This window comes from Sarcophilus harrisii, chromosome 1 (assembly GCF_902635505.1).
Source record: "Sarcophilus harrisii chromosome 1, mSarHar1.11, whole genome shotgun sequence".
Taxonomy (NCBI): domain Eukaryota; kingdom Metazoa; phylum Chordata; class Mammalia; order Dasyuromorphia; family Dasyuridae; genus Sarcophilus; species Sarcophilus harrisii.
In genome coordinates, this window is record NC_045426.1 from 454,949,910 (window position 1) to 454,971,658 (window position 21,749).

The window sequence follows — 21,749 nt, forward strand, 5'->3', positions numbered from 1 at the left end:
GTGAGGAAACCCAAAAAAGTTAGTACCAAGTTTGAAGAAAGAAGAATATGTGGTTTGTCCTGTACTATTTAAACTACCTGCTTGGGGGAGAAAGCAGAAACATGGTCTAAGATTCAAAAGGTGTCTGGCTACCAGGTTGTTAGAAGGTGCAAAATCTAGATTATTAATTAATTAATGGTTAAGAATGTTAAGCATTGTAACTAATATCTATAGATCAGATTTGTATTTAATAACTTGGGGTTTAGTAGTAGAGCTAAGGAACCTACTTAAGTATGACAAGCTGGTCCTGTCTCTTGAGGGAGATAACAAAATTGAATGGTGGATAGATCAATCTGGTCAGGAGATATTTTGCCTAGAAGTGGATCTCTTTATTGTTAATTGGTGTCTGTCACAGGGCTTTCCAGAGGGTATTACCTGACTTTTTTTTTCTTTATTGATTTGGATTCAAGAAACCTCTCTTGTCAATCAGTGTGATATATACTCACCCTTTGCCTTCCTTCTAGACCAATTACAGTCTGAGTATAGTTTGCATCACTGGATGTAATTTGGATGTACTACCAAACTGCATAAAAAGTCATTTGATTGTAAGGTATATTGCTGGTCACTTAAAGGTCATTGATCTCTGTTACTGGCAACTTCCAGCCTTGCTAATAAATAGATTATGCTCTTACCCTGTGCCTCAGTTTCTCTTTATTAAAGGTTTTTTCTACTATTGGCAAGCCAGCCAAGACCCCAGTCTCTGGAGCTACTCTTGTTGAGAAATTCTCAGAGTGCTCTGATATTATTTTTTCAAGATGGGACTTCCCCAAGGAGGCCTTGAACCAAATTTTCTCTGAGGCAAGGCAAGCTCCCAAATGGGAGATGTTGTAAACCACTCAGAAGTTTTTATGTTCTGTGTAAAAGTCTTTGATAAAGATGGGGAAAATCTATTATAAGTAAGGCACTCTCTTATAAGAGAATTTATTTTTCTAATAAGCTAAGGAATTTCCTTTGCAGGTAGAATAGCATCTCCTGCACCTTGGTACTAAGTTATTATACAAGCATAATATCAAAATTATAACAGAGGCCTCTTAAAATCAATTGTGTACATGAAGCTTTTAGCAGAAAACTTTAAAGAGAAAGTAAATACTTCACTGGAAAATGTGAGAAAAATGTGTAATACTAACAACCACTTTTTTCCAAGTGGCAGTTTGCCAAAGCAATACAGAGTTCAGCTGGTAAGACAAAAAAAAAAATGTTTTCAAGTAATCATTTGGCCTTTTCCCAAATAGTCATTCAGAATCAACAATCAGTGCTCGGGTAACCCTTTAAATCATGAACCAAACATTCACTTTGACATGAAAATTAATAGCAGCTGCACCAAGGCTGTTTTGAGCATGGTGCTGTGACAGCAGTCTTGAAGGGAAAGACTACTAGTTGGAGTACTGTGAAACTTTGGGAGGGACCCCCTTCTGGTGAGATTTCTGAGGCTTTATTAGATCCATGAGTCAAGGGCCAGGCCTATGACTATATACTTCTAAGGCAGCCACACTTCTATTGCTAGGTAAACTGAGTCACAGTAGAAAGCAAGAACCAAGGGATGTGGTTGAACCATGTGACTCCTTAGCAGGGAACTTCTGAAGGATAATCCTTAGAAGGGGGCCCTGCCTCTCAAGGCAACCCTAAGAACTCTATCTCTGAATACTTTGCTAAAAGTGATAAGTAAACTTATAACAGTTTTAATTCTATGTTTTGATTGGGACAAAGGGAAACCTCACTAGGCACTGACCTCATTAGGCAACTTTCTAATTAACCTCCCCTACGTCACTTATGATGGCTACTGTTGATTTCCCATTTAATAGTTCTTTAAAGAGTGACAGTAGGACAGTTAGCAGTATTCCTACAGGGACACCTCTAGAAAAGCTGCTTAAATCCTGCAGTCAAAGCAAGCTGTCGCTTCTTCCATGATTAACAAAAGCATATGATATTTAAGTAGAGTCTAAAACTGCTAATGAATCAGCTGATGAACTGTTTTGGCCCAAGTATGGCTCCTTGGATTACTACATTTTGGAAAAATTGAGATTGGCTATTGAAAACTATTGAATGAATTATTGGTCTTGCTAGGCATATTTTAATGGTGAATCTTGGTCATAGCAACAAAAGGACTCTCTCTTCTTTGCCTATCTTATACTCCTTTCACTCATTCTAATCCTCCTACTTTTCCATCTGCTCCAACTTAGTCCTCTATCCTAAAGAACCCCATTGCCTCTAGGAATGGAAGACGACCTGCTGATTTGTTATCTATTCAAGGAAAATTGATTCATGGCAATGCTACAGGGAATCTGACTTAATATGAATCTCCTAGGAAACAGTTTACTGGCATTTTACCTCTTCAAGACATGATAGTTCAATATTTCAGTAATGGAGATTTAGCCATTGTTAGAAATTATCATCCTTTTAGTCTCTCTAATCTTCCCTTCTGGAAGAAGACCACCCCAAAATTCCATGAGGACCGTGGAGTTATCAATCAGACCATTTTTAGAGGGGGCAATTACATTGGGGGGATGCTATGGCTTTAATGGTCATACTTTCGTCCAAGGAAAAGACAGCTGTTATGGAAGCAAAAATAGGCTGGCAGGAGCCCAAGACTTTGCTGGACAGAGAAATTTTCCCAGCTGACCCTTATAAGATTCTTTCTAGAATCCTAATGATACAGATAATTGTGCTAGGCTGACACAAGCTAGTGCTACTTTGATTAAAAGAACAGAAAATTGTGCAACAGATCCCGAGAAGTGGACAATGGTATCCTCAAGAAAGCATCTAGGAGAAAAATGAAACTCTCAAACACATATGTAACAGACTATGTTAAAAGGCCCAAAAGAAATAAAGTTAGATGTTTTCACCCTAGAGATGCCAGGATAGTTGATTCAGCTTTTGTTAGTAAATCACAGATATATGTAATTAGGTCTCATAAGACCTGTCAGGGATAGCATGAGAAGAATATAAATGAACTCAAAGCCATTCCTCAGGATGTTTATTAGGGTAGGGACAAGGATAGAAAGGTTCCAAAGAAAAGGGTCAAGAGGAAGCCCCCTCCCTCCTAGATGCTGCCCAAATGACCCTGACTCCAACTTGTGAGGATTCTATATGTTTTTATTGCTACAAGAGAAAACATTTCAAAAGAGAATAAATGAAAAAATGTGATCTGAATTTTCAGAGTAAGGGTGACTTTATTACTCCTCACTTTCCAATAGCACTGGATTTATAAGACCCATAGGAGAGTCTTTAGCATTAAAGTGTTGGCAAAAGACAGGGACAGAGATTCTAGGGAAGACTTCTTTTTTTCGGTATCAAAAGTCCTTGCCCTAGTTATCCCTGGTTTTGCCTCTCCTGATGAATCTAATGTTTGCTTTTAACATTGGTAACAGTTTTTATAATAGATTGACACCAGCCCCTCCAGCTCAGTCTTAAATATAATGCCAAGTTCTCAGGGTGTTCCTATTAGACTCTAAAAGATTATAGGAATTAAGGGGGTACTCCAAGTTGTTCCTATATCTCTGTAAACTGTCACTATACACTCTCTTTCAGTACATTCCTTTTTACAAGTGCCCAAGGTACCTATTAATCTTCTGGGGTAAGGTTCTTTTGTACAAATTAAAAGCCACTATTTCATGCCTCCCTGGTGATTACTTTTCACTTTTCAAAAGATTCTTGGTCCATGATTTCTGGACCTCTATGATGATGATGATGTATTGTTCCATTATTGCCAGTTTTATTTTCTACTACCCAAACTAGTCTTCATCAGACATTCCTGACTGTGAGCCAACTCATCCTCTGATATGGGACTTTTAAAATCCACTATCTCAGTTATAATCATACCAAGAAGGGACCCCCACCATCTATACAAGAATCAATTAAAAGAATCTCCCCTATAATTGATTCTTTAGAAAACAAAAGTATTGTAATATTATATAAATCCCCTTGTTATATTCCTATTCTATTGGTTAAAAAGCTTAAGCCAGGTCTAAATAGCAAATCTGATTATCTCTTTGTTCAGGACCTACATGCTGTTAATGTTTGTTAGATCTAGACATCCAGTGATACCCAATCCTGCCATTATTTTTTCTATTCCCTGTGACGTTACCTGTTTTACAGTGATAGGTTTGTACTCTGCCTTTAGTATCTCCATTTACTTAATTCTCAATACCTTTTTGCCTTCACCTGGAAGAATACACAGGATAATTGGACTTGTCTGCCTCAAGCCTAAGTAGAAAATCCCACTTTGTTTTGTTTCCCAGTTGGTACAGCAAGATCAAGCCTCTCACTTTCAAGAGTTTCACTTTGATCCAATATGTAGATGACCTCCTCCCAACACTACCCATACCTGACATTTGCCAAGAAGATAGCCATCATCTTCTTCAGTCTCATCTACAGGGCCATAAAGTCTCCAAATAGAAGGTACAGTGGTGCCTTCCTCAAGTAAAATATCTTGGTTTTATTTTGTCTGCCAATGCTCACTCCATTTCTCCCAAGTGTTTACAAGCTCTGAAGCAATCTGTTCTGAGAACTAAGAAGCAATTATGAACAATTCTAGGAGCTGCAGGTTATTTCAAGCAATGGATTCATTTGATGACATTCCCAAGTCTTTAACAGTACTAAAGACTGAGTACCTGAACCTTGACAATTAGAATCTGCCTTTCTTACTGATCTCAAGAAAGTTATGCAGCCTATACCTGTCCTAAAACTCCCTACCTTTAGTAAACCTTTTACTTTTTGTTCATGAGCCAAAGCAGTGTGGCTTAGTCCTGACGAAGAACTTTGAACCTTCTTTATTCTCTGTTACTTAATATTCTGTCTGTGGCCTCCAATGCTCTGCTCTGCTTGTTGTTGCAATTGCCCTCTTAGTGGAAAAGGTTAATGACTTAATTATGGGAACCCCTTTAATAGTACAGAACCCCCATGAGGTTGAGGCTCTTTTCCATCACCATATTCAAGTCTTTTGGTTAAGATTCAAGGGGAATGCCAAAAATATAGGGATTCTACACTAGTGTCATAAGGTATGTCAAAAGAATTTTCAGGCTCAGATCCATCTTCAACTCAAGAGGTAAAGTTTATAATAATTGTAACACCAATTAGAGCAGGCTAAATTCCAAAAAGAAATTAGCAAAGAACCAGTAACAGGAAGATAAATTTATAGAGAAAAGTTAGGGAAACCAGGTGATTTGTGTCACTGATATGCTAATTTTATAGTTTAGAAGTGGAGGTGAGGAGTGGTCTAGTTCTAACTTTGTGCACAGATGCATCTACCCATAGTTCTCTGAGCAGAACTGAGAGGGTAAACCTTTCAGAGATGTGTTTTTAGATCTGAAACATCACTGTCAAGTGGTGGACACTCAAATTTGTTCTGCACCTGTGCAACTTTAAGCACCTCATTAGTGTTGCTCCTTAGTCTCAGAAACCCCATTATCACTGACCAACAGGCTATTATGAGACATTCAGCAATGTTTGTGAGCTCATCATCCTGGTCATATAGAATAAACTGGGGCAGGGTAACCTAGGGGAAGAAATGCATCAAACCACATCACTCCCAAGGCCAAGTGATTTTAGAGTTATTGCTACATCCTTCCTAAGGGCTGTACCACATCTTTGTCAGATCAGAGATTAGCAAGATCTGAAGTGATTTTTTGGGGAAAGGAAAATGTGACTCTTAAGCATTGCTCTATTCTCAATCCTGCAGCACTCCTTCCTGACAACCATTTCTGCTGAACTTTTACACAATTGTGCTTCTGTGGTGGATAAGATTGAATGACACCATGATGACATTATGGATGCTCCCCTCCAGAACTCCATATTCTCTATATTGATGGTTCTTCTTTCACTAGAGATGGCAGGCACTATACTGTGCTCTCTGTCCATAATGCCATTGGGGCAGCCTCACTGCCACCTAGTCTCAGTGCTCAAGCTGTGGAATTGGTGACTTTGACTTAGATATGTCCCTTTGCTGCTGGTAAAAATGCTATTATCCAGACTCCTGTTTTGCTTTTAGAGTCTAGCCCTGTCCTACACTTTGTATGGATTGTGACCACTATTCTCATTTTACAGATTCCATTCTCTCTGAAATCTATTTTAATTTGGAGATCTCTCCTAAGTTTTATCTACTTTATCATCCCAGAGTTCAGGTCAGTTTGATCATATTAAAGAATGTAAATTCATTATTGGAAAACTAGGCTCTGAAACCTCTCTTAAAAGATCTCCTGTCCTTCCCTTTGCTTTATTCCATCTACAATATAGACCAGGAGGGGAATTACATGTTTCTCCTCATGAAATGCTTTTCAGGCATCCTCCCATAAAGGCTCATAGCAGATCTTATAATTCTTGGACTTGTGATTTTTAGTTCAGGCCCACAGCTCAGAATTCCTCCTGCACCCATCTTGGCTTCATTTCTGATTGGTTTACATTTTGTCTGCTCAGACTCCTTCTTTGGTTGTTTATCAGGACCTGAGAGTTCTCATTTATATGGTCCTGATAATCTTGGCATATTATCCAAACATTGTTTCAGGCGATGTTGTGGCTTGTTGCCCAGCCTTTTGAAGGCTCCAACCTAGGCCTATATATCAGATATCTTTCCCTAAGCCTTCTGCCTTTGTCACTAGGACCCTTAGTTAATACTGTTTCTTTTTTTATAGTGTTAAATCATATGGATCAATACTTTTTAATAAAGGTGACTACTGAACCTCAAGAAGTCTAATTTGTCCAGCACCTACAAATAGTTTTTAATTCCTTATTTTGTCCATTTCTAGGAAGTTTGCATTCTTACAAACTTTTCACATATGGATTCTGACACTACCACTAATAATTGTGATTCTGCTGGTCTTATTCACCAATTACTGCCATAATCTACTGTTGTAAAAGGAGACTGGACAATTGAATAATGATGTTTCTGACCTTCCAAAAAGTCACATTTTCCAAAATTATATTTATAACCCTAAAAACCCATTGGACAGTGGAAATATGGAGTCCTTTTCTAAGACTAAAGAAGTATACTTTGTCAAGGAAATGAGTGAATGCTTTCTTGTAATTGCAGATGAAAAACAATATTTTGTTTCATCCTCTGAATCCAGCTCATCAAAAGAACAGATAAACCTGAATTACAAAAGTCATGTACTTGGCATTATAACACTTGCTATGTTGTTTTGGCTTTGGCAATGTTACCTTTAGTCTTCCCTTTTTGGTATATATCTGAATGATAATATGGTAGTTAAGATCCATAGTCAGTTGGGATATAGCCTTCCGGAGGTTGGAATCCTTAGATCCCATGGCTTTTGGATTTGTCATCAGCTTTATCAAATGATCTTATCTCATGGATGCCCATTCCCATTAAGGTTAATGATACCGTGTCTCAGATGGAATATTCAGAAGGCAGTGTTAACACTTCTTTTAAAATGCCTTTTATACCATTCATTTTTGTTACTGTGAAATTATAAATGGCATGTGGAATTTGACTTGGAGTAACTTGGACAATTCTTCAGTTCAAGTGCATATGAACTATCATTTCTTAGATAAGCCCAAATTAGAGAAGTGACCCAAGACTTCCTTTCAGGAAAGAATTTCTCCTCTTCCCGTCAGATCACCTCTGCCTATCTTTGACATTTCCATAAATAAGACTAAGACCCCTATTAGTGGAGTAGTGAATATGGGTAATGGTGTGTAATGTAATATTATACTCCCATTTTCTGGCTCCTCCTTTTTCCATGCTAAGATAAATCATAAACAGACATTTTTCTTTTGCGTCACAGCCTTTCAAAACTTCTCAGAACATCCTTGGGGCTTAGTTTCACTGGGTAATTTTTTTGCAAACTATCTGCTTATTCTGTTCTCCCAACCAGTTGCTGTAGGGTCTGTGGTATCACCTACCTAGCTCCTCCTGTTTCTCTTTGTAATCACTCTTTTGGATTTGTAAACCAAAAGTCTTTTTGAAATTTGGGAGCCTAATGGCATTATCACACTGAAAGGTCAGAGTATTATAGATCTCCAAATCTTATAAAGGATTCTTCCCATTTTTTTTTGTTCCTATTTCCATTTATTGGGGTTGCTTTCACTATGCAAAAAAATAAAAATTTTTCTACAGAAATTGAGAAATTAGCTCAAGATACAACTCAAGCTATTTCTCAGAATTGTAGTACTATTTCTTCCTTGCAGGTAGAAGTTAATTCTTTGGCTACAGCAGTCTTGCAAAACTGTTTAGTAGTAGATGTTCTCATAGCAACTGCTGGAGGGGCTTGTTCTGTTCATCAAACCTGTTGTACCAATATTAATAAATAAGGGAATATATTTACAAATATTCATGAACTCCAATGGTATGTTACATATACAACTCATAGCTAATGAAACCTACACATATCCAAATGAGTGTTCTTTGTGGGACCCCTCTTTTCCTTATTTTCCTGGATTTTTTCTTAGTTCCCATGAGGAAGCATTTTCTCCACTTGAGTAAAACAGGGAATACTTATTGTGCTTCTCCTCATTAGTGTCCCTTGTTTTTTAACTGCAATACTGGCTTATGTTCCAATTTAGGGTCAAAATTGATTAAATTGGATTAATGGCCTGCCTCCCTGTTTGAATGACTTTCTTTTGAATTATCCTTAATGCTGTGAATCTTCCATTCTGCAAATCTACCTGAAATCTCCTGTCTGCCTACAGATATTTCCTTGAAGGATGAGAATGGCACAAGTCAGCAGCGTCTTCTCATTTTCATTGACTGACTCCATACCCAGAAGATTTTTTTGCTCCAGCATCTCCTTTTCCATCCAGCCCCAAGGATGTTCTGAAAAGTTTTGAAAGGCTGTGATGCAAAAGAAAAATGTCTGTTTATGAGTTATCTTAGCATGGAAAAAGGAGGAGCCAGAAAATGGGAGTGTAATATTACATTACACACCATTACACATATTCACTACTCCACTAATAGGGGTCTTAGTCTTATTTATGGAAATGTCAAAGATAGGCAGAGGTGATCTGACGGGAACTATTTCTAATAGTTCCATTAGAGAACTATTCTAGTTGAGTCTATGGGGATGAGATGATGGTTTATTATTATAGGATCTTTGCTTGTAGGAGTTATAAAATCTTCTTTAAAAGAACTGCAGACAGTGAGAACCCTCTTACTTGCAAATATTAGAATCATAATAAAATCATCTTATTAGGAAGAGGTACTCAGTTTATGCATTACCAAAAAAAAAAAAAAAAAAAGGCACTTTTAGTTTTGACCCATAGGAAATTCGGAAGGATGAAAAGAAGCTCAAGCACTTCCCTATAGTGCCTCCCTACTGGTGTGTCACTGTTTGGAGCTACTGCCATAATCAAAGCTATCAATCATTTTTCCTTAGAGCTTAAAAATCTGACTAAAGCTTTGCAGGAGTCTCTTGACATCTTTCAAACCCACACTAATACTCTGGCTTAATATTTAAGCAAACTCTGGATCAATTGAAAGACTTTGATGATTTTATCAGTGACCCATAAATTGATTTTTTTTAATTTATCCTATCCATATTTCTATTTAAATCTAGTTTAGACAAGCCAATCATTATATAACAATGTATGTTTAGAAAAGATATGCCCATTTCTTCCCATTATTCCTATGTACTAATAAATTTACATTTATAAAAATGTTCTGCTGAAAACTGCTCCTAACAGATTCCTAACAGTCAATGTAGTGATCTTTTTTGTGATTCCTAAAAGGCAGGGGGAATTATGAACATTAGCTTATGAATCTATTGGCTTATTCTTTAATAATTAGATTGTTTATTAAGAGTTTAGTCACTTTAATATCTATGTATCAGATTTGAATTTTGTAATGTATGTGTTAGATACCCATATTTTAAGAGTGACAAGTTAATCTTGAGGAAGATAACAAAGAGTGGTGGATGAGTCAATTTGGTCAGGAGATGTTTTGCCCAGAACTGGGTCTCTCTAGTGTTAAATGTTATCTGTCCCAGGCCTTTCCAGAGGATATTACTCAACTCTCTGTTTTCCTTGTTGCTATGGACCCCAGGATCCTTCTTATCAGTCAGTGTGATGGATAGCCCACCTTTTGCCTTTCTTCTAGACTGATCACAATCTTAGTTTAGTTTGCATCATTGGATGTTATGTAACCATCAAATGTATAGAGAACTACTCTGATTGTAACTTGTGTCTGGTCACTGAAAGATTATTCACCTCTATTTTAAAAGGAAGAAGGGAAAGAGGGAAGGAAGGAAGGAAAGAAGGAAGGAAGGAAGGAAGAAAAGTAGGTTTGGAAGAAAGAAGGGAAAGAGGGAGGGAGGAAGAAGGAAAGGAGAAAGAAAGGAAACACATTATCATTCTCTTTGAAAGGGTAATGAGCATTTTTCACCATAAATTCTTCAGAATTGTCTTGGATCTTTGTATTGCTGAAAAGGACTAAGTCATTCATAGCTGATCATTGATATTGCTGTTACTGCATATAATCTAATTCTACTCACTTTACTTTGCATCAGTTCATGTAAGTTTTTTCAGGTATAACTAGTTATATTAAAGAAATCTCGTGATGGAATACTACTGTGCTATAAGAAATGATGAGCTCAATGATTTTAGAAAAACATGGGAAAACTTGCATGAAATAATGAAGAATGAAATGAACAGAACCAAGAGAACATTGTATACAGGAGCAGCAAAATTGTTTTTAAAATGACTTTAGTTATTTAGAATATTATAAATACCCAAATTTACTATAAAGGACAAATAAAGACACTATCTATGAGCAGAGAAAGAATTGATAAAAAGATGTATATAATAATTTTATACATAAATTGCTATTTGTGTTTAATGGTAGAAACCTTCAGTGTGCAGAGAGGGGAAAAAAAGGAAAAAAAATTTATATGATAATTTGTGGTATATTTGAAAGGAATAACTAGTTGTAAATAGTAGACTTAGTTTTAAGTACATCTTTTTTATTATACTATTATGGAAATGCTTTTTTATTCCATAAATTTAAAAAATCATTTTCAAAAGAGAGAGGTCTTGGTAGATTATATACATCTTGGAAATCTATTCAACCTTCAAATCTGAGTAAGCATTAAACATATAGAATCCCAAAGCAGGGAAAATATAAGTAGCTCTGTAAGACCTTTGATTCCTAACTTAAGAGAATAACTTTAGGCCTTCTCTTGGCACTTATAAGATTAAAGGCATGTAATTTTTGTTCCTTCTTTCTTGTTTTCACCTCTCTTTTCACAATAACTTCATTTGAGCTCAGACAGTCCCATAGCACCTGACATTATAGATAAGACCCTCCACGTCTCCCTTGTGACCCAACCTTGATTAAATCAGGAAACATTCTAATCTGATGTTTTTGTCTCTCTTTACTGTTTTCAAAGATCCCAAAGCGTAGATCATTTGGACGCCAGGTAATAATCAGCAAGTACCCTGGGATACCTGAACAAGGAAGGATCTTTGACCCACATCAGAGAGCAAACTTTTCCTGTACAAAAAAGGAAAGCTGGGAAGACATCTTTGGAGGTATAACACTATCTCAATCTGATGTAACTGCCACATCATCACCCCAATCTGAATGAAGATTTGGTGGCCCACAGTGTTCTACTCCCATCTCCAGCTTATTGGACAGAATATTCTCTAATAAATCTCTGTTGAACACACAAATCTTAAACATATTACCTTTTCTCTTCCCTAGTGCATAAGTTTAAGTTACCACCTAATCATCTGAACAGACATGTGCTGACAAATCAACATATTGAAATGGGTTACAGAAACTGAGCAAGTTTTCTCATTTTTAAATTCTTCCAACTCATGGAACCTATATTCCAGTTGCTACAGAGATGAACTCTAATTTGCACAGTTTTCATCAAGTATATGCACTAGGATCTAGAGAAGTCATAGTCTATATTGGGATAACACTGATGAAATCCTAAATCCTTAAAATATTTGGATACCATGATTTTTTCCACTGGGCTTATGTGACTTTTATTGGTGTGGAGACAGCCTTGACTGAAGCAGTGTTCAGACCCCTTATATTTTCTCATTCTACAGGGTTCTTTTTATTTGTCTTTCTATTGCAGCCAGGAGAATGATAGCAGCATTCACAATACTGACTTCTTTTTTAATTTTTTTTTTTAAGCACAAGGGTATCTGTAAAAGATATCTTTTAACTGATATGAAATGCTAAAGTCAGGCAATGGAAATAGAACAACCATGAGTTGTGATTTGAGTAACATGAAATGAGGAATTCATAATCTCAAATGCATAGGGCTATTGTAAATTTGAGGTGCTACATTCCAAACTTTCAATATATAACATACTCTTTTTTTTGTTTGTTTTTTTAAAGCTTTTTATTTTCAAAACATATGCACAGATAATTTTCATTATTCACCCTTGCAAAATTTTGTGTTCCAATTTTTTTTCTCCTTCCCTCTCCCCTATCTCCTCTCCTAGATGGCAAGTAACCCAACATAATAACATACTCTTTAAAAAAAAAATCTCTTAACAAACCACTACTTGTCTGTTTCTCTAAAAGGTGAAAATTTACTAAACTTTATTTCCTTGTTTGAAAAAATGCTTTTAAAAGAAATACAATTACAAATATGATGTGAATAAATTATCTTAAAAGTATTCCTGCTAGTTAAAACTCTATTTTTAACTCTAGGCATGGTCAGAATTTAATATTGCTCTTTTAAAAATTCCATTAAATTCTTATGTCTATTCCAACTTTGGGCATTTCTAAATTACAAAGCACATTAGGATTCTGCAAATGCTTTACAAATACAAGCTCATTTTATCTTCACAATTGATCAGGTAAGACATATTATTAGCCCATTTTACAAATGAGGAAATTGAGGTAAAAAAGATTAAATGATTTGGTCAGGATCATTCAACTGAGGTTAGCTTTTAACTCACTTCTCCTGAACTCCAGATCTAGGTCTTTATCCACTATGCTATCATTTGCCTGAACGAAAATGATATAGCTCAAGAATACAAAATCATTTATTTATTTGAAATCACAAATCCAAAATCTAAATATCAGCTTCCAACCTATCAATTTTACTCACAAATTTGTCTTTCTCCTATGAATCCTTGCCTTCTATAGTCAACAATAAAACAAACAAACAAACAAAAACAATAAAAATATTACCTCTGCCCTAAAGTCTTTCTTTAGTTTCCTGATTTTTTTTTTTTAATTCTCCCTATATTCCTTCTGCCTCCAAAAATCAACCAAATGGATAGTAGTAATCAGGCCTGACAAAGTCTGGAAGATTCTTCATCATATCCTGAATGTATTAATAGGCATCCTCTGTTTTTCATAAGTGTTTTATGCATGAAGAAATTTGCAGTGTCTTCATATAATATAACCCAAATGCAGGGATTGTATTAACTTGACTAAACATTTGAAAGTAGATACATCATAATCCTAGTGGTATTAGTTTATATATTATGAATATATATTTATAAACATATATATATATTTGTATTTCTACCTCCAGATGCATAAAACCAAAAGTCAGGTGCAAGTGAACCTGCTTGCTTCCAAAGACCATTTCATTTATGACGTGACAATTAGGCATTCAGTTATTCAGCAAGTCTGTACTGAGTAATCAATAAAGTGCATATCCCTTTATTAAATTTTGGGCTTATGTAAAGAATAAATAAAATCAGGTTTTTGATCTCAATGAATTAACAATGAATGCAAATTCCAGAGATAAAAATCTACTGCCAACTATGTGTCTTTGCTTGTCCCAGAACTTTAGCCTCTGGTATAGGGCTGAAGAATGCTAGAACTCTTTAATCACCATCAAAAAGGTTTAGAGAGACAGAACAAATAAAATTTGCTTTACAATATTGATAGTTTTATCATTAATTGTATATATTTTTATTGTGCTTCTGACATCTGGCAAATAAAGAGTAGAAGAATCAGCCTTCTTTCGACTTTGGAAGAAAAGTATGACCCAATGGATAGAACCTTAGGTCTAAAAATAAAAATTTATGCATTTGGTTACTAACTCAAGCAATGAATTAATCAATAACCTTGGGAAAACCTCTGTTTCAGCTTTCCTTTTTATAGAAAGTAGGGATTTTAACAGACATCCAAGATCTCAGGAAGATTTAGTACTATATTTTGCACAATAATAATAACAATAAAGATCATTCACATATATACCCACTATTTAAAGAAGACATTATGAATCAGGCTGTTCATATTTTTTCGCTGAATCTTGTTATTATCACTCTCATTTCAGGTTCCCTTTTTACCCCTGTTCAAACATTCATTCCTTATGGAGATGATAGGAATGTGGACCCTTGCTCATTAAGGCAAATAGTACAAGCCCAGCTCTCATTGATAACCTCTCTTCATTGCCCCTTAATATTGCTATTTGTTACATGGTTGGGAGTGGGCTATGTTAAGACTCAAGATAGCCAAACTTTTTCCATGCCCTGCCAAAAACACATATACATCTATATCCCCAAGCCCAGCTTAATTGACAATATGCCAGAGCTACAGACTCCTAGAATTTTCTCTCCTCCTCTAGGCTGATTTCTTTCACACTCTGTTCCTTTCAAAACTACCTATACACAGCCCAAGAAGAGTTTCACTAGTCTAACTAACACTGAAAATTTGTCCCAATGTAATCTCACTAATAAGCTAGTCAATTGTGGGCTGCTGTGGGCCTTTGCTGTTTCCCAAGTACAGATGGTCTCTCTGTGCTAGTGTTTGCAGACTCTAGCATAGGGAATGCAAGTATTATTATCCTCATTTTAGAAAATCACAAAACTGAAGCGGCACAGTGAGGTGGCTAGGTCTGGAATTAGGGAGGTATGAACTCACATTCAGCCTTAGACATTAATTGTAAATCGCTTAATCTCTGCCTACACTAGTTTCTTCAACTGTAAAATGAAAATAATAATAGAACCTCCGTTCCACCTTTGTTGTGAGGATCAAATGAGGTAGTAAATATGCTTAGCACAGTACCTGATACATAGTAGGTGCTTGCTCCCATTTCCTCTCCCCATCTCCTCCATATATCTAGTATATATCAGCACTGGAATTAAAACCCACATCTGATTCCATGTTGAGTGTTATTTCTACTAGAACAGGAAAGAACAGAATTGATAAATGTTGATTTCTGGGGGGAAAACATCTAGAATAAATTATTAAAAGCCTATGTATTAACATTTAGAAAAAACAGTAGCAATCATTAGAAGCCAGCATGATTTTATCAATAACAGATTATTCCAGACTGATCTCCCATCTCCATTCAAGGGGGGTTTAGAGGTGGGGGGGCTGTAAAGGGCTGAAACTCTGAGTTGATACACTGAGCTTGGACAACCAAGCACTTAAGGCTAACTACCAATTGGACGATACTCTATTAGCATATGCTTGGAAAATGGCCCTTCCTACTATTCTGTGCTGGTTCAGTCTTTTGGTGTATACAGAGAATTGTGGGAAGGATTAGGGGGTGGAATAAGACAAGCCAGAGTCCCTTTGGTAATAGAGGAAGAGAAGGAAGTCCTGCATGCATCCTGTCCACTTCTATCCCTAAAGACCAAGAATAAAGACCAAGGACTTTTGCTTATCCTGACTCCGGCTAATTCTAAGGTATCCAGGGTGCTAACTCGGTCTTCACAGATAACTTTTACAGGCTTCCTAGACTAGTTTAGGGGGAATCCCACTAACAAGTTTGTACTTGGATTCTGACAAAGTATCTCATGCTATTCTTGTTGAATAATGGAGAGATGAGAAACAAATGACACTAAAGAAGTAGAACAGAATTGACTGAATGTCCAAAATCCAAGGGTGGTCATTAAGGAGTTGTTGTCACCTTGGAGAGAGAGACCCAATACAATGAACAGTGAGAGCATCAGCCCTGAAGTCAGAAGGACCTGAGTTCAAATCTCAGACACTTAACATTTCCTAACTGTGTGACCCGGGCAAGTCACTTAACTCCAATTGCCTCAGCAAAAAACAAAACAAAACACAACAAAACAACCTATGATCAGTGAATGGTTTATATTCAGACCTTCGCTGTTTAAACTTTTAAAAAATGACTTGGACAAAGGTGTGGATGACATTCTTATCAAATGTGCAAATCCCAAGAAGTTAGTGAGCTGGGAACTAGATGATAAGATACAGAGCGATACTGACTGATTAAAACACTGATAAATCTCTTAAAATAGAATTTAAAAGGGATGACTCTTTGGTTAAAGGAATCAACCTCACAAGTACAGAAAGGATAAAATGTTTCAAGATATTTCATATGAAAAAGATACAAAGAATTCATCAGATTCCAAGATCAAAGTGTGTCAACAATGGAACATTGCTGATAAAAATACTAAAGTGATTTAGCCTGTGTTTGAAAGAGTGAGATATTGTCTAGAATAAGGATAATGATAGTCTTATTCTACTCATTTCTAGTCAGATCACTTGTGGAATATAATCTTTTGTTTCTTAACACTCCAATTTAAGGTGGTGGCACATTTTCATAGAAGAGAAACTCAGAATATGGCCAGCCAGTGGAGAGGATTTGGGAAGTAGTGATGTTTAGCCTGGAAAAGAGAGTAGTAGGGGATGTAATAGCTGTTTTCTAGTATTTAAGGGGCTAGCTCTGGAGAGGGAATTAGACTTATTCTGCTTGCAGAACTACAAACAATGGATAGAAGTTTTCTGAGAGGTAGATTTAAGTTCAGAGAAGATTTTTCTAAAATTTATAGGCATTCAAAGGTGGGATGGGCTGCCTCCAAAATAGAGGGAGTGGGTTTCCTCTTCTTGTGGATCTTCAAACAAAGGCTGGATAGTAGACACTATAAAAACTGGATATCTGTTTACTAATTGATTGATTGATGATCACTTGTCAGGAATTATAAAATCAATGGTATAAGAACTAGGAGAAATTTTAGGGGGCTTCTAGTCTATCTAACTCCTTTAATTTTATAAATGAAGAAATAGAGGTCATCGAGGTTAAGTGATTTGGCTAAGGCCACACAAGTAGTCAACGTTACAGGCAGCTCTTAATTAGATTAAATGGCTTTTGACATCTCTTCCAAGTGTGAGATTCTACAACTCTATACAACTCACAGGTAGATGATGCAATGGATAGAGCACTGGGCCTGGAATCAAAAAGACTCATCTATATGAGTTCAAAGTCAGCCTCAGATACTTCCTACTTATGTGACCCTAGACAAGTCACTTAACCCTGTTTGCTTCACTTCCTCATCTGTAAAATGAGTTGGAGGTGGAAATGGCAAGCTATTACAGTATCTTTGCCAAGAAGACCCCAAATGAGGTCATAAAGAGTCAGACGTGATTGAAGTGAGTCAACAACAACAAAATGCAACCCACAAGCAAAAGCATAAGTCAAATGTCAGGAAAGCTAATTAGGGGACCAGAAATAGGCAAAGGGCAACCATCAAGCCAATACAACTCAAATGAAATCTGACAGAATGGCTTCTTTTTCTGAGCAGATGCTGTAATTTGGTGCCTTACAGAGAAAGCTTGGAACAGTATAAGCTTTGTGGCACCAATTTCTCCATTGCTTGCTGCTTATTTTCTCTCTGAGGAAGGTCATGGCCTCTCCATGAGGTTCATGTCCTCCTTACTCTTTTAAGCTTTTGCAATCGTTCTATGCCCAGTAACCTTCTTCATGGCAATGGGATACAAACATCTATCTGACAGATGTGATCATGGTCTATTTTTAGGTTCCAATTGGCCATGTGACAAGTATTGTAAATCTTTACTAATTACTTTCAGTTTGTGCATATATAACAAATGGGTTTCCTCTTTAAACAGAAGTCAGATGACCACTTGTTACAAAAGTGATCATGAAAATGTTTTTCTTGCAGAGGTTCGACTAGAGCCAATTTCAAATTCTATGAATCTGTGACTCTTTGTTATTCTCTCCTCTAGTGCAAATAGTTACTTCTCCTCAAGTTCTCATTCTTTGTGATTCTTGTCCACGTTTCCATAAATATTGGATCTTTTAAATATAATAGAGATCAGTCAGTCAATAAACATTTATTAAGCTAGGCACTGTGCTAAGCACTAGGAATACAAAAAATTAAAAGAAAGGCAGTTCCTACCTCAGTTTAACAATCTAATTTCTTTGAAACTTACACTTTAATAGGGATAGCATATAGAAGAAAACTAAAAAGGAGGAAGTTGCCTAGTACAGGGACTTGATGGTTAAGCCTAGAGTACAGTTGTAAAGGAAATAAATGATTGACCTGGGTGCCATCCTTCAATAGCTAACTATCCTCTCTAAATAAAAGGGAAGAGTCCCATGGGTAAAGGATACTGATGAGGTATGAGTTCCAGTGTTGAAGTGATCTTGTTGGATAATGCAGTTCCTGGAGCATGATTATGAAGACCAGAGGAGCACAGCCAGGTGGGAAATATGATTAAGATAAGTACTGGGGAAAGAAGAGATTCAATTTCCTCTTACACAAAACAGTTGGGTCCAAAATTAGACAGGTCAGGGTTTCCCTAGTGTCAGAGTCCAAGGAGCTGATGTGGAAATGGGAAACCAATTTCAGAAGAAGACAGTCTCAAGAGTATAGGATCAGCAGCCATGCTACTAGTGGGCTTGTATCCCAAAGAGATACTAAAGAAGGGAAAGGGACCTGTATGTGCCAAAATGTTTGTGGCAGCCCTCTTTGTAGTGGCTAGAAGCTGGAAAATGAATGGATGCCCATCAATTGGAGAATGGTTGGGTAAATTGTGGTATATGAATGGTATGGAATATTATTGTTTTGTAAGAAATGACCAGCAGGATGAATACAGAGAGGCTTGGAGAGACTTACATGAACTGATGCTAAGTGAAATGAGCAGAACCAAGAGATCATTATATACTTCAACAACAATACTGTATGAGGATATATTCTGATGGAAGTGGATTTCTTCAACAAAGAGAAGATCTAACTCTGTTTCAGTTGATCAGTGATGGACAGAAGCAGCTACACCCAAAGAAAGAACACTGGGAAATAAATGTAAACTGTTTGCATCTTTTGTTTTTCTTCCCGGATTATTTTTAACTTCTGAATCTAATTCTTCCTGTGCAGCAAGAGAACTGTTTGGTTCTGCACATATATATTTTATCTAGAATATACTATAACATATTTAACATGTATAGGACTGCTTGCCATCTAAGGGAGAGGGTGGAGGGAAGGAAGGGAAAAATCGGAACAGAAGTGAGTGCAAGGGATAATGTTATAAAAAATTACCCAGGCATATGTTCTGTCAATAAAAAATTATAATATAAAAAAAAGGAATATAGGATCAGGGGACAAGATTCAAGTAATGTCAAAGACATGACAATGTATATGACTCAACAGATTTCCTCAAAGTTTGGCAGCTTTCATTCCTTACTATTACTCTGCACTAAAATGTTAGTATGGTCATGAGCTAAGACTACTGTGTACTTTCCTGACTCAGACACACCAGTAAAACCATGATTTGAGGACTATCAGTTGCACTTTATTCTTCCTTCTTTTCTAGCATACACACACAAATGTCTTTTGTAGCATTCTATTTCAATTCAATCCAAAATGTATTGTGTCTATTATGGACAAAATCCTCCCGTCATGAAAATTATTCATTGTCACTTGAGTAATTCACAATTATGATTCTTCTGAAATCAGTGTTCATAGTCATGAAACACAACCAGGAGACAATTGAATGAATGAAAAGCAAAGCACTTACCTTGTACCAAGAAGTGTGCTAAACATGGGGAAATACAAATACACTGAGACAACCTTTGCTCTTAAGGTGTTTTTGTTTGAATAGAGAAAGACAACATACAAAGGGGAGGAGTAGCCTTGAAAGGGTGTTTTGGAAAGGAAATCAAAAAGACTCCAAATGGAGCCATTGAAGCCATTTGATTACAATTCTAACAACAAGGGAGGGAGGTGTCAATAAATTCCAAACAGACTTATAACATGGGTTTAAAGGGCCACATTATAAGCATTCATTTGATTATTCAAAGCAACAAAGGAAAAGATACCTTTTATAACAATGGATAGGGGAAGAATTTTTGACCAAGCAAAGTCATAGAAGATAAAATGAACATGTAAAATTGAAAAGCTTCTGTTTAAGATAGTGTCAATAAAAGGGGAATTAGAAGAAAATCATTAACTGGAGAAAAAAATCTTTGCAGAAAATTTGATAAAGATATAACACTTATGTGCCAGACATTATGCTAAGAACTTTACAATTATTACTTCATTTGATTCTTACTGGGATCATGTAAGTTATTGTGGGAGTTATGTGCCATTATTATACCCATTTTTCATATGAGAAAGCTGAGGCAAACAGAGCTTAAATATTCCAAATCTAATTGCCCAGATTTATATAGCTAACTAGTTAAGTGTCTGAGGGTGGATTGGAATTTAGGTCTTCTTAATTAGGAGCCCAGCTCTCTGCACCCTCTGGCTGTCTCCAATGTACAAGATATATAGGGATTCAAGCAAGATTTAATCCTTAGTTGATAAACATTTAAAGAATATAGTCAATTTGCAAGGAAAATCTTCAAGCTATCAATAAATATTTGAAATAATGTTTTAAGTCACTAATATAAAGCATAAACATATGCCCATATGATTTCTAAGAGCAGCTTTCAAGGAGATATGGACAAGATATCTCTGGAATCTTGCCTATCCCTCTCCAAGGGAGACTTTGTTTCCTGCCTAGAGAGGAGCAGGAAAAGTAGGCCAGAAGATTAGATATTTCTTCCTTTCACAAAGACTGCAGAACTAGAATTATATTATTGGCCTAGTGACATAAATTTTAAAAAAGAACAAAATTACTAAGGGAGAAGACAACCCAAATTTATTCTCATAGACTTGATTCCTTTACACCAGATACTAGGTACATAAAAGACAACCACAAATAATGAATAGAGAATAAACTCATTTATCCAAGCAAATAATGAACAGAAAATTGGAGGTTATTCAGATTAGAATGTACCAGAAAATATACAAAGTGAATGAAGCTCTTCTCCTGGGAGTGAGATATTTCAACCCAAATGGGAAAAGGTCTGGTATTACTCAAGAGGACATTTCTTAAAATCTCTAAAGAGGCAAGTATTTTTTAAAAAATGCTTATTGTTTCAATGGATGAATAGAAGCATAGTTTAATGGTATGGGTTTGACTAGTTATGGTTGGGTTACTCAAGTATGAGCTCACTGATTCTGTCCTAGGATGGGAGCTCTAATGCTGAGAAGGATTAAATCTCCCAAGCCTGGTCTCTAAAGGTCTGAAGGTCAGGAGGCTGAATTACTGAGAGCAAACTCATACAGTTTTTAGTTTCTAACCAGTTCTATACCATCTTGGTAGGCTTCCAACCATCTATCCCAAATATCTTTTTGTCATTTGCCTTAAGGCTGTATTTTCCAGACTACTAGATCTAGACTACCAGAGACCATGCCTTAGGCAGTGGTTCTCAAACTTTTGTTCTCAGCATCTTCATGTTGTTAAAAAACTATCAAAGATCTGTTCAAAGAGTTTTTGTTCACATGGGTTATATTTATAGCTATTTACTATATTAGAAATAAAAAATAATTTTGAATTTGTTGACCCTCTGAAAGAGTTTCAGAGACCCCAACAATTCTTTGGACTACACTTTGAGGACCACTGCCTTAGAGAGACTTAAGTTTATTCAGATACAGAACTCTAGCTCTGGAATTGAATTATAATGATTACTGAGTCAGTGAGCCTCATGTATCCCACTATACCTATACTATACCTAGCTTTCCCTATA